The following is an 18052-nucleotide window of genomic DNA, read 5'->3' on the forward strand; positions in this document are numbered from 1 at the left end:
ACACCACCAGACAGACAAAAAAAAGTATTAATTTGAATCCCACAATGAAAACATAAATCTGAATGACTAAAGTTAAATACAACTGATGTCAAAAAAATTATAATTCACCCAATTATATCGCACATTCATCCAATTTAATCCACCATCTTCACACATAGTAAGTAGTCCGTTCTTCTTGGGTTAATTCTAAAGAAGAATCTCCCATTTAATCTAAAGTTGGTTTAGCCATTTTCTGTTGTCACAAACATTTCTGAAATAGATCCCTTTTTTTGCCCCATTTACAATTTTCAATTTTAGTTAACTTGGGTATCTTCAATTCCCGCCCAAATCCACCTGTGACAGCACTTGCATGGAATGACACCCGTTTACCATGTCCCTCTGTTCAACCTCACTCCTCAGTGCCCGACCGTTCACAGTGTCTATCTTTTCTTGGTTTGCCCTTCAAAATGTGACACCTCACACTTGTCTTCATTAAATTCCATCTGACCTTTCTCCTTCTGGTCCAGATCCTTCTGCAAGCTTTCCTGGCTGTCCACAACTCCACCGTTCTTGGTGTCACCTGCAAACTTGCTAATCCAATTTACCACATTATTGTTCCAGCACCTATCCCTGAGGCACCGCTCTTGTCACAAACCTCCACAGAGGACATATGGATGGATGTTAAAATTCTCAAAGGTACATTAGTTAAAATGGTGTCAAATCACAAGGAACAGAAGTTGGCCATTCAGCCCACTGTGTCTGCTATCCCCTGATCTAAACAGTTCTCGCCTCTCATTCCAAGTTCTGGCTTTTTCCCCTGATCCCTTGATACCCTGACTCATTAAACATCTATTAATTCCGCCCCCCCCCCCACCACTTAAACTCTCTCAACAATCCAGCAACAAATTCCATGACCTTCTGGTGAAATAAATTTCTCATCTGCTTTAAATAGGTACCTTCCAATTCTAAGACAATGTCTTTTTATCCAAGGGAAACATTATTCACATCTACTGTCCAATCCTTTCAGCATTGGAAAGGTTTCTGAAATCTCCTCTCCTTCTTCTATACTCCAATGAAGAGTGGAGATATATCATCCTGGTAAATCTCTGCTCTCTCTCCAACATCAGCACATCCTTTTTAAGATAAACTTCGCAGTTCTCCAAATGAGGTCTCTCCCATGCCCCATCAACACCTCCCTACCCTAGAAACAAAAGCCAACATAGAATTTGCTTTCTTTTCCTGCCGATCCAACCTGGTGGTTACCCACTCACTATGTTTTCCTGAACGAGAACCCCCCAAGTCCCTTGACACTTGAAATAATTACATGTAATTTCTGTAACAAATTTGAAATTTTTGGAAAGATTTGGGAATCCTATTTATAAACTGTAGGAATTAAGTTGTAATCGCCCAACCTGAACCTTCTGACTCCTAAAATCAAGAAAATTTGTTAGATTTTATTTGATAGTTTTTTAGTAATTTTTCAATAAATACTTTCCAGATGTTATCTTTCTTTTCTATTGGGTTGTTGGGCAGGGGGAATTTAAAAAAAAATGCTATGTATTAATTTTTCATTATCTTTGAATGAGAAATTTATGTACGCATTTAATGCATGTGAAATTAAAATTTTCAAAGAGAAGCTTAACATAACGTAATACATTTTGCTTATTTTCAAGAGTTGTGGAGAGTGAGGAGGGTTTTCATGGAGTACAAAAGGATTTGGACTGTTTGGAAAGATGGCAGATGGAGTTTAATGTAGGTAAGTGTGAGGTGCTTTATGTTGGGAAGAATAACCAAGACGTATGCAGTGAAGGGGAGGGCATTGAGGAACAGAGGGACCTTGGAGGAATGGTTCAATAGACAATAGGAGCTGGAGTAGGCCCTTCGGCCTGTCGAGCCTTCAGTGACCGCCATTTTACAGATCATGGCTGATCACTACTATCAGTACCCCTTTCCAGCCTTATCCCCATAACCCTTAACTCCTTTGCCCACTAGAGTCTTATCTAACTCTCTTTTGAACATAATCAGTGAATCTGCCTCTACCACCCTCTGTGGCAGAGCATTCCACAGATTCACACTTCTCTGGGTAAAAAAATGTTTTCTCATCTCCGTCCTAAAGGGCCTACCCTGTATTCTTAAACTATGCCCTCTTGTCCTCGTCTCCCCCATCACTGGGAACAAGTAATCCGACTTCACCCTGTCCATCCCCCTGATAATTTTGTATACCTCAATCATGTCCCCCCTCATCCTTCTAAACTCCATCAGATACAAGTCCAGTTTTTCTAGCCTTTCAGCATATGTCAACCCCGCCATCGCTGGAACTAACCTTGTAAATCTGCGCTGCACACCCACTATAGCTAGTATGTCCTTCCTCAAAATTGGAGACCAGTAATGGGTGCAATATTCCAGGTGGGGTCTCACCAGGGCCCTGTACAACTGCAGAAGGGCGTCTCTGTTCCTATACTCCAATCCCCTCTTTATGAAAGCCAACATGCCATTTGCCTTCTTCACAGCTTTCTGAACGTGCATGTTAGCCTTCAGTGACCGGTGAACAAGTACACTCAGATCCTTTTGCTCCTCCCCACTCCCTACCCTGTCTCCATTTAAATAATACTCAGCTTTCCTATTATTGCCCCCAAAATGGATAACCTCACATTTGCTCACATTGAACGTCATCTTCCATTCAGCAGCCCACACCCCCAACCTGTACAAGTCCCTCTGCATTTTCCTGACATCCTCCTCACACCCCACACCGCCACGCAGTTCAGTGTCATCTGCAAATTTGCTCATGTTATTAATCCCCTCATCCAAATCATTTACATAAATTACAAACAACTGAGGACCCAATACCGATCCCTGCGGCACTCAACTCGTCACATCCTGCCATCCTGAAAAGGACCGGCTTACTCCAACCCTTTGTTTCCTATTTCTTAACCAATTTCCTATCCATGTCAGCACCTTACCTCCAATTCCATGCTCCCTGATCTTGCCCACTAGTCTCCCGTGCGGTACCTTATCAAAGGCCTTCTGGAAGTCCAAATACACCACATCCACTGGCTCTCCCAAGTCCACCCTCTTTGTCACATCCTCGAAAAATTCCAGAAGGTTAGTCAAGCATGACTTACCCTTAAGGAATCCATGCTGACTAGCCCTTATACTATTTCTGCCTAAGTGTTCTGGTATTACTCCTTTTATGATAGATTCCAATATCTTCCCCACCACTGACGTCAGGCTGACCGGTCTATGATTTCCCGTTTTCTCCCTCCCTCCCTTCTTAAAAATCGGCACCACATCAGCCACTCTCCAATCCTCAGGGACCTCCCCCGAATCTATGGAACTTTGGAAAATGTCGACCAGTGCCTCCACAATTTCCATAGCAACTTCTTTAAGCACCCTGTGATGCAGCCCATCAGGCCCTGGGGTTTTATCAGCCCTCAGTCCCAACAATTTACTCACAACCTCCTGCTTCTAGATCCGGATATCCATTAGATCCCCTACTTCCCCAGGAAAGTTCCCCAAGTCTCTTGATACCGCATGACCACTACCCCCTAACTGACCATAACCTCCTTGGTGAAGACCGATGCAAAGTATTTGTTAAATTCCTCAGCCATCTCCTTGTTTCCGGTAATAATTCCAGCCTTTTCCATTCTTAATGGACCAATTTTAGACCGAACCAATTTCTTCCTCTTCACATATTTAAAAAAGCTTTTGCTATCCTCCATGATATTATTTGCTAATTTCCTCTCATACTTCATTTTCCCCTCTCTTATGACTTTCTTAGTTACCCTCTGATGCTCTTTGAAGGTTTCCCAATCCTCTAGCTTCCCACTCCACTTCGCTATCTTATACTTACTCCCTTTGGATTTGATATTGCACTTGATTTCATTAGTTAGCCACGACTGCCATTTGCATCTCCTAGAGCCTTTCCTCCACTTTGGAATAAATTTGTCCTGAATCCTGTGGAAAATGTCCAAAAGCACCTGCCATTTTTCCCGAGTTGTCCTCCCAGCTAGTGTATCTTTCCATTTTACTTTGGCTAGCTCCTCCCTCATAGCTGCATAATCCCCTTTATTTAACTGCAGTACAGATGCTTCCGACTTCCTTTCTTTTTCCCTTTCTAATTGCAGCTCAAAAATAACCATACCATGGTCACTATTCCCTAATGGCTCCCCTACATCGAGGTCACTTATTAACTCTGCATCGCTGCACAGCACCAAGTCCAGAATCGACTTCCCCCTGGTAGGTTCCTCCACTAGCTGCTCCAAGAAAGTATCTCGTATGGGGTAGGACACGTAACAGCAGCATCGTATAATTCAAAAGCAAGAGGAGTAGCTATATTAATTAGTAAAAATGTGCCATTTAAAATAGAAGAGGAAATAATAGATCCAGCAGGGAGATATGTAATGATAAAATGTCAGATATATTCGGAGTTTTGGAATCTACTCAATGTATATTCACCTAACGAAGAAGATCAAAAGTTTATGCAAGATATCTTTTTGAAGGTAGCAGATACGCAAGGGAACATATTAATAGGAGAGGATTTCAACCTGAATTTGGATTCAAATATGGATAAAACTGGGGAAAAAAATTAACAGAAAGAACAAAGTAACCAAATTTATAATTAAATCAATGGAAGAAAGTATCTCGTAGACATTCAATAAACTCACTCTCTTGTGTTCCTGCCCCCGTCTGATTATCCCAGTCCACTTTCATGTTGAAGTCCCCCATAACTACCGTATTGCTACCACTTTGACATGCCACTCTTAATTCCTGATTTATACTGCTATCGATATCTGAGCTACTTTTCGGAGGCCTGTAAATGACCCCCATTATGGTCCTCATGCCTTTACAATTTCTTAATTCTATCAAAACAGACTCTACCCACCTGTTTCAATGTCTTTCCTTTCAAATGCCTGAATTTCATTTCTTACCAACAGAGCTACCCCACCCCCTCTTCCCAACTTTCTGTCTTTTCTATAGGACGTGTACCCGGGAACATTGATTTCCCAATCCTGCCGTTCCCGCAGCCATGTCTCTGTAACTCCGACATCTCCTGTCCAAGATGCAGATTGCAAGAGCTGTAAAGTGCTGCCACCGCCTGTTCACACCGAGTACTGCATGCATGAAGCTAGGGAGAGAGAGAGAGAGAGAGAGGTATAATACCACCACCTGGTGTCCGGACTCGCGAACTACAGGATACATGATTTTTATTTTTCATGGGAGTGTTGGAGTATGAGAGGAGACTTGATTAAGGTTAACAAAATAGAGCAAGATGGATAATATGGAGCTCCAATGAACAGGGAGGTCTCACCTGTGAAGGAGCAAGTGTGAGATCTCCCAGTTCATTCTTGCTCGGGCAGTGGTGGCCAATTGCAAGACAGCTCCAATTAGGGGAAGAGAATATGCTGTTTCAGGTCATGGGTTTGAAATGGTTTCCCCAGTTGTGCCATTCAGACTCAAGAGAGCAGATGCTTGCAGACAGGAAGGAAACCTAGTTTTATTGTGGAGAATTGTTTGTTTTTCGGGGTGAAGGTTGTTTGTGGTCTGAGATTCCTAAATACTTCACAATGGAAGCAGCAATTTTCCTTGTGCCTGATTGCTACATAGCGGGTAAAATGTCTCAAATCTATCGCTCAGCCAGGACTTTGGGTCATTGATTTGGAGAGAGAGTGATGGCTTGGCAATATTTATAGCATGGTGAGTCCAAAGCTCTCAAAGTGACAGTGTGGAAGGAGTTTGTCTGTTCTTTGTGTTTTCTGCCACCCTTGAGAACTTAAAAAGTGTCCGTGAATTGTGGTATTGGTGAGACACAAGCTTGTTTTGCCCTCTTTTTGTTCTGTATGTCTATAAAGTTTCAGTTTAGGGATAAAATGTCCAGACACTGTTCTGTTCAAAAGTCTAGTAACCAAATCAGATTCTCCCGAGTTCTTGTCATGGATATGTATCATGAAGCCTGTTTTGCAGCAGTCGTGTTGCATTAGAGGGGCACATACAATTTTCAAAAATAATGAGTTTGAAACCAGAAAAAGATCATGTCGTGCCCAAAGGTTCATCTGTGCTGTTGAATTGAATTGATGCCCCCAGGTCCAGAATGTGCACTTCCACCCCATGGTCTTGAGCTTTCCAAATCGCCAATGAACTTACGGCCCCCTTGAGCTGTGGAGTGTGGGAGGAAATCCACACAGACACCGAGAGGATGTAGAAACTTCTTGCAGTCAGTGCTGACTTGATCCTGGGGTGACTCGTGCTGGAGAGGTGGGACTACTGTCCTGCCTTCACCTTGTGATGGCTGATTTTTGTCTGTTGGTGGATGGAGGTCTGACATGATATTCCCTTGGCCTTGAGGGAAAGAAGAGTAGAAATTGCAAGGGCTCTGACAGAAATATTTAAAACCTGTTTATCCACGGGTGAGGTGCCAGAGGAATGGATGTAATCTAATGTTCCCTTGTTTAAAAACGGCTTCAAAAGCAAACCAGGTGAGCCTGACAAAATAGGTAAATTATTGGAGGGTAATCAGAGAGTACCTCGAAAAGAATCTGTTCAAATAGCTGGCCTTGATCAACCATCGCATAGAATACAGGAGTCGGGCAGTGAGGTTGAGACTAGACAAGATGTTGGTGAGGCTCTTTTGTGAGTACTGTGTGCAGTTCTGGTCACCAAATGAGAGGAAAGCTATCAATAAAGTAAAGAGGGTGCAGAGAAGATTTACGTCAATGTTACCTGGATATCAGCAACTAGATTACAAAGAAAGATTGAGCAAATGAAGTCTTTATTCTTTGGATTGTAGATGGTTGAGAGGGGATTTGATCGAAGTCTTTAAAATTACTAGGAGGATAGAACGAGTTGATGTGGAGAGACTTTTTTCATTGCGGGGAGCAGGGATTGAAACAGGAGGTAAAAGTTTGGAAGTAACATGAGGGGGAACTTCTTTACTCAGAGTGGTGGCTGAGTGGAGTGAGCTTCCGGGAAAAGTAGTGGCGGCAGGGTCCATTTTGTCATTTCAGGGAAAATTGGAGGGGAGGGGAATGCAGAGAGGTGGTACGAGAGGAGAATATTTCGTTCAGTGTAGACAAGAAGGGCCAAATGACCTGTTTCTGTGCTGTAATTGTTATAGGGTTAAAATGTGTGGCAGTAACTTGGAAGTCCGATGCGTATTTGGGAATGGGTCGATAGCCACACTGAAATAGGCCGTTGTATCCCACTTGAAATAATTACATTGAATTCACGGAACAAATTTGAATTTCTCTTTTGAAGATTTGGGATGTGTATTTTCCAATTGTAGGAATTAAGTTGTAATCACCCAACACGAACTTTCTGACTCCTAAAACCAAGAAAAGCAAGATTTTATTTGAGAGTTTTGCTCAATTTTTATGAATACTATCTAGATGTTTCCTCTCTTTATTGTTTTCTATTGGGCAGCTGTGGGAGGGGTTACTTTTTAAGTCACTATGCATTAATTTTATCTTATATTCAAGTAAGAAATTTAGGTTTTTTCATGCATATGTTAAATTAAATGTAAAAATGTTACAAATAAGAAAAATGAAGAATTGTTTCAGGAACTGGTGATCTTCCACGAGTGCCATTAACCCCAGGCAGCAGGAATGTGTGAACGAAACACAAAACTGGCCAGAACAACTGAGGAAATACGGCTAAAAGTGCCCAAAAAGGTGCTGATGCCACCTTGATTTTAATGCAGGTGACACCGAGGAATGCGTTGGGGCAGAGATGGTACATGGACAGCCAATACGGACGTCTTGGGGAACAAAGCCCGCACCACCAGTCGGGATGGATAATGGTGGGTAATGAATTAGCAAATATTAGAGACACCGATAGAGAGCGACACACATACCCAGACAGACAGACAGACAGACACACACACACACACACACACAGGCAGAAACAGAGAGAGACTCTGACAGCGAGAGAGAGACAGAGAGATACACACAGACGGAGACAGACACAGACAGACACACACAGACAGATGGACACACACAGTCGGAGAGAGAGATACACACAGACAGAGACAGGGAGACACACATAGAGACAGAGAGACACACACATGACACAGAGACAGACATACACACAGACAGACACAGAGAGACACACATAGAGACAGAGAGAGACACACACACGACACAGAGAGACAGATACACACACACACAGAGACACACACATACAGACACAGAGAGAGTCACACATTGAGACACAGAGGGAGAGACAGAGAGAGAGACACACACACAGACAGCGACACACACAGAGACACAGAGAGGGAAACACACAAAAACAGACAGAGAGAGAGACACAGAGAGAGAGAGAGACACACACACACACACAGACCCACACAGAGAGAGACACAGACAGAGAGAGAGACACAGACAGAGAGAGAGACACAGACAGAGAGAGAGACATGGACAGAGAGACACAGACAGAGAGACACAGACAGAGAGACACAAACAGAGAGACACAGACAGAGAGACACAGACAGAGAGACACAGACAGAGAGACACAAACAGAGAGATACAGACAGAGAGACACAGACAGAGAGACACAGACAGAGAGACACTGACACACGGACACAGACACACAGACACAGAGAGAGACACACACACAGAGAGAGACACACACACAGAGACAGACACAGAGACAGACACAGAGACACAGACAGAGAGAGACACACACACACATACCCAGACAGACAGACACACTCACACACAGACACAGAGAGACAGATATACAGACGCAGACACACAGAGAGACACATACAGACAGAGAGAGAGACACTGACAGCGAGAGAGAGACAGAGAGAGAGACACAGACAGAGAGAGACACAGCGAGAGAGTCACAGACATACACACAAAGAGACACACACAGACAGAGACAGACACAGAGACAAACACAGAGTGACACAAAGAGAGACACAGATAGAGAGACATAGACACAGACTGAGAGAGAGACACAGACAGAGAGAGAGACACACAGACAGACAGACACAGACAGGGAGAGAGAGAGACACAGAGAGATAGAGACACACACAGACTGACAGAGAGAGACCCCTTGGTTGTGCACTTAACTCCCTCATCTCTCCTGGCAGGATCTCATCACCTTTCCTACCCGTGGACCATGACATCTGTCTGCTCATCCTCCTTCCTGAGAATGGTGTGAACTCTACCCTAGAAACCCCACAGCAAAGAAAAGAGACCCTTCTGCCCTTCTCGTCCATGGTGAAATATCATTCTGCCAGTCTCATCGACCTGCACCCAGTCCCTAACCCTCCTGACTTCTCACATCCATGGATCTCTGCAATTGATTCTTAAAACGTAAGAGTTTGAATGTTAAATGGCAGACCATTGAGGAGTGTTGTCAAACAAAGGGATTGAGGAACTGTGGTACAGAACTGCCCGAAAGTGGAGTCCCTTGTAGAGATGGGGGGGTGGGGGGAAGTGAAGAAAGCTTCTGGTATTTTGGCCTTCAGAAATGAGAGGATTGAGTGCAGGAGGTGGGAGGCCACGAGGAAGTTGGACGAGGCATGGGTGAGGCCAACTTGGGAACGTTGTGTGCCGTTTGGGTGGCCGGAGGAGAGGAAGGATAGGAATGAGACAGCGCGTCGAGGAGAGGGACAAGAAGGTGGTCTGGCTTTCGGGGTTTGAGTTCCAGGGGAAGGTTGGACAGGCTGGGACTTTATTCCCTGGAGCGTAGAAGATTGAGGAAGATTTGAAAATTGTGAGGGGGGACGGATCGTGTCCATGGGGACAGGCTGTTTCCAAGGAGAGTGGGAGAGATTCAAAGAGGAGGACATGGATTGAGATTGAAGGGGGATTTTTTTCCCTCAGAGGAAGGTGGGAGCGTGGAATGAGCTTTGGGCCAAGGTGGTGGAGGTGGGATGGACTGGACTCTTGGGGGGGGGGGGGGGGAATGTGGGGCAGGTCCTGGTGTGGAAATGTGCACCCTGAAGGGGAGATGGACTGGAGGCCCGAGGCAGCTCTCGGACCCTTCCCCAGTGGGACGAGGTTCTCAGGAGAGAGGGGGCTCCAAAGGGCTGGACCTCGAGCCCTGGGGCTCCATCCAGGGGCTCGGGTGGTGGAGAGGAGATCCCGTGGAGGGGTGGCCCAAGCTCTCGCGAGAGCGACCCCTGGTGGCTGCCATGTTGTTGATCTTTGCCGCGTTTGGAGGAGTTGGTGGCGAGCGGGAGGGGGAGAGAGGTTCATGTCGGTTCCTCACGGGCGGGAATCGGGGCATTTTGGGAGCGAGACCAGGGAGGACAGAGATTCCACGGGTCGCCCTTTGGGTCGGGGGCGGCCGGAGCTCGGAGGGGAACGGGCAGGGGGATGGTTGTGAGGTGGGGCCGGGGAACCGTGAGGGAGTTTGGGTCGGGGTGGCGTTAGGGTTTGTGGTAGTCGGGGACCCGCGAGGCTGAAGGGGGCGGTCGGGGTCCGTGAGGCTGTGGGGGGGGAGGGGGATCCGCGAGGCTGAGGGGGATCGGGGACCCGCGAGGCTGAGGAGGGTTGCGGCCCGCGAGGTTGAGTGGGGTCGTAGCCCGCTAGGCTGAGGGGCGTCGCGGCCCGCGAGTCTGAGGGGGGTCGGGGCCCACGAGGCTGAGGGGGGAACGCTCCAACGAGGCTGAGCGGTGTCGGGGCCCGCGAGGCAGACGGGTGTCGGGGCCCGCGAGGCAGAGGGGGGGTTGGGGCCCGCGAGGCGGATGAGGGAGAGGGACGGGGACCCAGAAAGGTGAGGGGGTCGGGGACCCAGAAGGGTGAGGGGGTCGGGGACCCAGGAGGGTGAGGGGGTCGGGGACCCAGAAGGGTGAGGGGGGTCGAGGACCCAGAAGGGTGAGGGGGACCCGCCAGAGGGGTGTGGGAGATCTGCCAGAGGAGTGAGGGACACGCAAGGCTGTGGGGGGCGGGAATCCTGCGAGACTGAGGGGGACGGGTATCCAGAAGTTTGAGGGACACGCAAGGCTGAGGTACTCGTGGAACCAGAAGGGTGAGGGGAATGAGGACCCAGAAGGGTAATGGTGATCAGGACACAGAAGGGTGAGGGTGATGACTCAGAAGGGTGAGGGTGATCAGGACCCAGAAGGGTGAGGGTGATCAGGACCCAGAAGGGTGAGGGTGATCAGGACGCAGAAGGGTGAGGGTGATCAGGACCCAGAAAGGTGAGGGGGGACGGGGACCCAAAAAGCTGAGGGGGGACAGGGACCCAGAAGGCTGAGGGGGGACGGGGACCCAGAAGGCTGAGGGGGGACGGGGACCCAGAAGGCTGAGGGGGGACGGGGACCCAGAAGGCTGAGGGGGGACGGGGACCCAGAAGGCAGAGGGGGGACGGGGACCCAGAAGGCTGAGGGGGGACGGGGACCCAGAAGGCTGAGGGGGGACGGGGACCCAGAAGGCTGAGGGGGGACGGGGACCCAGAAGGCTGAGGGGGGACGGGGACCCAGAAGGCTGAGGGGGGACGGGGACCCAGAAGGCTGAGGGGGGACGGGGACCCAGAAGGCTGAGGGGGGACGGGGACCCAGAAGGCTGAGGGAGGACGGGGACCCAGAAGGCTGAGGGGGGACGGGGACCCAGAAGGCTGAGGGGGGACGGGGACCCAGAAGGCTGAGGGGGGACGGGGACCCAGAAGGCTGAGGGGGGACGGGGACCCAGAAGGCTGCTGGGGGACGGGGACCCAGAAGGCTGAGGGGGGACGGGGACCCAGAAGGCTGAGGGGGGACGGTGACCCAGAAGGCTGAGGGGGGACGGGGACCCAGAAGGCTGAGGGGGGACGGGGACGGGGACCCAGAAGGCTGAGGGGGGAAGGGGACGGGGACCCAGAAGGCTGAGGGGGGAAGGGGACGGGGACCCAGAAGGTTGAGGAGGTACGATGACCCAGAGGGCGGAGGGGGGACCGGGACGTGGACCCAGAAGGCTGAGGGCACCTGCGAGGCTGAAGGTGGGGGTGGGAACCCGCGTGGTTTGGGGGATCCGTATGGTTGAGGGGATCGGAGAACTGCGAGTGTGAGGGGGACCCGTGAGGTTGAGGGAATCCCGGCCCCATGGATGGGAATGAGCAGGAAGGTCTGCTGGTCAGTGGGACAAGAATATCAGTTCACCAGAGACTGTAAGCTTTCAGCTCTGTAATGAGACGTCATTAACTATGACACCGACAGCCCAACCCTCTTTCTCCCAGTTTCACTGCAGACATTGGAAGACGGTCCTCTTTAAATTCTACAAATATGTTAATGGTAAGAGGAAAGCTAGAGACAAAATTGGTCCCTTAGAAAATCAGAGTGGAAAACTGTGTGTGGAACCTAGAGAAATGGGGGAGATATTGAACAGTTTCTTTTCTTCGGTATTCACTAAGGAGAAGGATGTTGGGAGATGTGGGATAAAAAAAGCAAATTGGGTAAATATGGGGAATATAGAGATTACAAAAGGTGTAGTTTTAAGGCTTTTGAAGAATATAAAGGTGGATAAGTCTCCGGGACCAGACGGGATCTTCCCCAGGACATTGAGAGAAGTGAAGGAGGAAATAGCAGAGGCTCTGGCGGTAATTTTTCAAATGTCATTAGATATGGGGATAGTGCCGGAGGATTGGCGCATTGCGCATGTGGTTCCGTTATTTAAAAAGGGTTCAAGGAGGAAGCCTGGCAACTATCGGCCTGTAAGTTTGACGTATGTGGTAGGTAAATTAATGGAGAAAATTCTTAGAGATAGTACTTATAAACATCTGGATAGACAGGGTCTGATCAGGAGCACTCAACATGGATTTGTGGGAGGAAGGTCATGTTTGACCAATCTGATTGAATTTTTTGAAGAGGTGACTAGGAATGTGGATGAGGGTAGCGCAGTGGATGTTGTCTATATGGACTTCAGTAAGGCCTTCGATAAGGTACCACATGGAAGGTTAGTTAGGAAGGTGCAGTCTTTAGGTATAAATTTTGAGATAGTCAAATGGATTGAACATTGGCTGAAAGAGAGAGGCCAGAGAGTGGTAGTGGATAATTGTCTGTCAGGTTGGAGGCCGGTGACCAGTGGTGTGCCTCAAGGATCTGTATTGGGCCCATTGTTGTTCGTTATATACATTAATGATCTAGATGATGGGGTGGTGAATTGGATTAGTAAATATGCAGACGATACTAAGATAGGTGGAATAGTGGATAATGAAGAAGGTTTTCAAGGATTGCAGAGGGATTTGGGCTGCTTAGAAAAGTGGGCTGAAAAATGGCAGATGGAATTTAATGCTGATAAGTGTGAGGTGCTTCATTTTGGTAAGAAGAATCAGAATAGGACATATGTGGTAAATGGGAGAGCATTGAGGAATACAGAAGAGCAGAAAGATTTAGGAGTGACGGTACATCGTTCCCTGAAGGTAGAAACTCACGTGAATAGGGTGGTGAAGAAGGCTTTTAGTATGCTGGCCTTTATCAATCATTGCATGGAATATAGGAGTTGGGAGGTGATGTTGAGATTGTATAAGACGTTGGTGCGGCCTAATTTGGAGTTCTGTGTGCAGTTCTGGTCGCCTAATTATAGGAAGGATATAAACAGAGTGGAGAGAGTGCAGAGAAGGTTTACCAGAATGTTGCCTGGGCTTAAGCATCTGGAGTATGGGGAGAGATTGGACAGATTGGGTCTTTATTCTTTGGAGCGTAGAAGGTTGAGAGGGGATTTGATAGAAGTATTTAAGATTATGAAAGGGATAGACAGAATGGATGTGGATAGACTATTTCCGTTAAGAGGAGGAAAGTTTAAAACAAGAGGACATGATTTAAGAATTAAGGGGCAGAGGTTTAGAGGTAACATGAGGGGGAACTTCTTTACTCAGAGAGTGGTAGCTGTGTGGAATGATCTTCCGGGAGAAATAGTGGCGGCGGAGTCAATTGTATTATTTAAGAAAAGGTTGGACAGGTATATGGATGAGAGGAAGATGGAGGGTTATGGGCATTGTGCAGGGAGGTGGGATTAGAAAGGGGTGTTTGGTTCGGTGCGGACTAGAAGGGCCTAATGGCCTGTTTCCGTGCTGTAATTGTTATGTTATGTTGTGTTATGTTAAAATAATTCAAATACCCCTGGGCGCGGACCCGCCGAAGCCACAGATTAGAATCTGCATCTCAGATGGTGAAGTCTTCAGATTTTTCTTTAAAATATTGTTTACATTGTAAAACCATTTGGAAAGTGCATTAACATATATTGCAATGTTCAATTCAAAAGGAAAAACTAGCACTAAGCAAGGTTAAAAAAAAACACACAGGAATCAAGTGCCATCATCTTGGAGATGGATTTCACAGTGACTAAGGACAAGATTTGTTCTTGTCTCTACCTGTGCACACACGAGGATGAGAGCAGTGTTTGAGATGCTCTAGCCAGAAAGAATTCCGATCCATATTCCCACGGTTTTATTCCTCGTATTTCAGATTGAAATAGCAGAGAATGAGAATCCAGGCAAAAGGACAGAAGCCCAGACCAAGCAACAATTTGAGCAGAAGGATTTAGTTCCACCGGTAGAGAGAGAGAGAGAGAGTGGAAGGATACTGTCAGAATGCCCATAGGATTTAACCTGTTTAAAAGCAGGTGGCACAAATCTGTGCAGAGGGGCACAATTTAAAGGCGATTGCAGATGTTTGATTGGGAAGCTGCAGGAATTCAGCCCATCAGAATGAAGTAAATGCAATATCCAGAGAGAGAAACCTTGGGCTTTTCTCTGGAGTGATGCAGGAAGCTCATAGAGTGTTGGATTTCAGGCAGAGCTTGGTGGAGGAGCAGGCAGTGCTGAGGAAACACAAGGCTGCTGAAGGACTTGTAGAAAGAGAACGTGCAGAAGGCTGCGGGTGCCTGGAGTGCATGGCCGGGCAGGATGGTGTGGTCTGGAATAATAGGGACCTTTAACATTTAGACAGGCACATTGATGCAAGAAAAATAGTGGGTTTACGGGTGTGAGGGGTGAAAGGTTCAGTTTGTAGTAGGTTTGATCAGTTGTCTTGTGACACCAATACCCCTGAGCAAAAATCTCTACAAAAGTATGGACACCGCCCAGGACATCTCAGGTAAAAACCTGCCACATTTGAGAACATTTGCAGGGAACGCTGCTGTCAGAGAGCAGCAGCAATCAAGGATCCACATCACCCGCTCTGTTCTCACTGCTCCCATCAGGAAAGAGGTATAGCCAGGTTCAGGAACAGCAGCTACCCCTTCATCACGAGACTCAACACACATTCAGGGACTCATTTAAAGACTCTCCCTTTTGCACTTTGAATTTTTTCTCTCTCTATTGCAGTTTGTTTTCATATCCACATTTTCAGAGATTACAAGTAGATGAGTCCAGTTGGGGAAACTTGGTTTTGGTATATATAATGGTTACATTCATCCCCTTTTATTGTTCATTTATATTAGTGTCTGGGCCCCTATGTGGTCCAGGTACAGCTGACAGACCTTTACCAAAGGGTCACGTTTATGTGATTTTTTTTTCCCGTAGGTAACAGCAGTTCATTTCCACAGCCCAGCGTGCTATCGGACATCCAGTTGATCGTGATACATCTTTTCGCGAAGGCCAGTGCTATTTTTATAAATGAGATTAGATATTTGGTCAAGTTGTCGCTTGTTTCCATGAAGATATTGCTCCTGGTCTCACGTGGAGGCCACTCCTGTGATCGTGGTTAATTTTTCTGTGCTTTCTTGCCAAAATGGCCTCACTTTCACGCACGACCACGTAGAAAAGTTTAATGAAGCTCATCATCCCATTGGCCTTCATTTTGGTTGAAGCACTGCATGCAGATTTTACAAAGTAGTCTGAAACCCTTTTTCCACGGGAATCCCAGTTCATTGGCCATGCAGTGTCTCAGGTTAGGAAGCCCTTGGTGCCATTTCCACTGGGACACAAGATTGCTTTTCCACTGAACACAACTCATCCCCGGGGAGCGGAGTGTTCTGCCTTCGACTGGAAACAGGTGATTCTCTGCTGTCTCTCTTCCACTGGTTTTACCATCAGGCCGACGTCGGCAAACGCCGAGGATATGAGTAGGGTTAGAGGTGGCGTGAAATGACATCGTTTGACACTGGCATTTGGACAGTGTCCCTTTTCCACTGGACCCTGTCCCAGTAAATTCCCGGGATTGGCCATGAGGGGCAGTACTTTTGAAGTTGAAACACTTTGCAGAGCAAAGTCTTAGAATTTAATTTCTTCAACTATGTACGCTATTCTGGCGCTCCATCCTGTAGGATGTAGATGGTTCCTTTCATAGCACCTGAATCAATTCCTGACTAATCACAGAGCACTTCTGGTGTAGGGATTGCTTCAAGTGGAATTTGAGTTTGAGAGCATTTTGAAAACCACAGGTCTAAGTTATAGGGAAAGGTTAAGCAAAATTTTTATTCTGCGGAGCATAAAAGGTTGAGGTTGGATTGGGTTGAGGTATTTAAAATTATTGGGGTATAGATTTGACGTGGGTTGAGAGAAAGGGGCAGAAGTTTCGAGGAAATGTGAGGGGGGGACTTTCACTCAGAGTGGTGGGTGTGTGGAATGGACTTGCAGATGAAGTGGAGGAGGCAGGCTCAATATTAGCTCTTAAGGAGAAGTTGGATATGTATTTGGACAGGAAAGGAATGGAGGGTCAAGGGGCGAGTGTAGGTCAATGGGATTAGGTAGGACAAAGTGTTCGGCGTGGACTCGAAGGGCAAAGTTGGCCTATTTCGATGCTGTAATAGTTAGAGAGGTAAAACGTGTATGTGAACATTTTGGGTCCAGTGACCATAGATTAGTTTCCAATCAATTATGGATAAGAGTGGGGTCTGCTGCAACAGCACCACTCAATCAATGCACCGGACACAGTTAATCAGGAAAGATGTTTATTCAGACTTGTTCCTCTCTTAGGTCTCTTGCCCACGACCTTACCAGAGAGAGGGGGATCTTTTTCTCTTCTATCCATCAGTGACTGGTGTCATCCTCTGTTCTGCTAATATTTCAAAACAGCACTGAGCCCACGTTAAATGTTCCACTTGAAACTCAAACATGTTACAGACTAAACCAAGCCAGTCATCTTTGCTAAAATTAATGATGAGGGAGAAAATGAAGGGAATAGAAAGCAAGGGAGTAACAGGGAGAGGATGCAGAAAATAATGCAGGCTGAATGAGAGGGGAAAGAAATCAGGCTTCAGATGATTAAGGAAGACGAGGCGAAAGAAGGAGACCCTAGGACCCTGCCACCCTATGTTGAGAATGAGGACTCAAAAGATTCCTTGTGGGCAAGGCTATCTGCATGTGCTTCCCAGCAGCCACCGTGACCAGTCCTGCATCTCACTTGATTCAATAAAAGGTGGTTTCAGATTGGCTCTGACGTAAACAATTTGCTCATTTTCAAACCAACTTTCCTCCCTCCGTCATTGACGGCCGTGACACTGTGCACGAGTGAGGAAGATGGGGTGAAAGATCTTGAACTGAAAGTTACCTGCAGTAATTGGAAACCTGCCTTCCAGAGAGCTTCAATCATGTCAATGTTTCACCAGTTGTTGGACTTTACCAGCGATGAAACAGCGTCCCACTCCCACAGTGTTTCCTGTTACTAACTTGGACAGGAGTAAAAAAATGATTCACACAAAGAATTATAAACCAGGGGAAAGATATACTCTGAAAACAACAAGAAATGTTGTTCATATCCCACTGTGCTCCCGATAGAAGTCAAAATCCAATGGGCTTTATGAACTAAAACACAAATGGAACTTAACCCAAGATTATTCCCCCACCCCCCGTCATATTAAATGTTGGATCCTGTTGTGTGAAGAAGGAGTTGCCTGGAACGTTAGCCCATCCCAGAAAGCTCACCAGACTTGGACTGCAGATCAACACTTAAGGATGACCAGCCGCAGCTTAATTTAATGCAATGCTTATTCCCCCCCCCCAGCAAAAATCTTCAGCATTGCTTCATTGAAACTGGTCTAATTCCAAATAAGATCAGCAATGTCTTTTGGACCGAGTACAAAAGAGAGAGAGCTGAGGTACCTTCGAAACCCAGAACCAAATACATGCAACATTCAGTGGCAGCTCTCCTTGCATCTAATCAAGCACTTTTGAGCCACTATGAACTGTTCCCCAAGAGAATTCATCC

This window comes from Narcine bancroftii, unplaced genomic scaffold (assembly GCF_036971445.1).
Source record: "Narcine bancroftii isolate sNarBan1 unplaced genomic scaffold, sNarBan1.hap1 Scaffold_128, whole genome shotgun sequence".
Taxonomy (NCBI): domain Eukaryota; kingdom Metazoa; phylum Chordata; class Chondrichthyes; order Torpediniformes; family Narcinidae; genus Narcine; species Narcine bancroftii.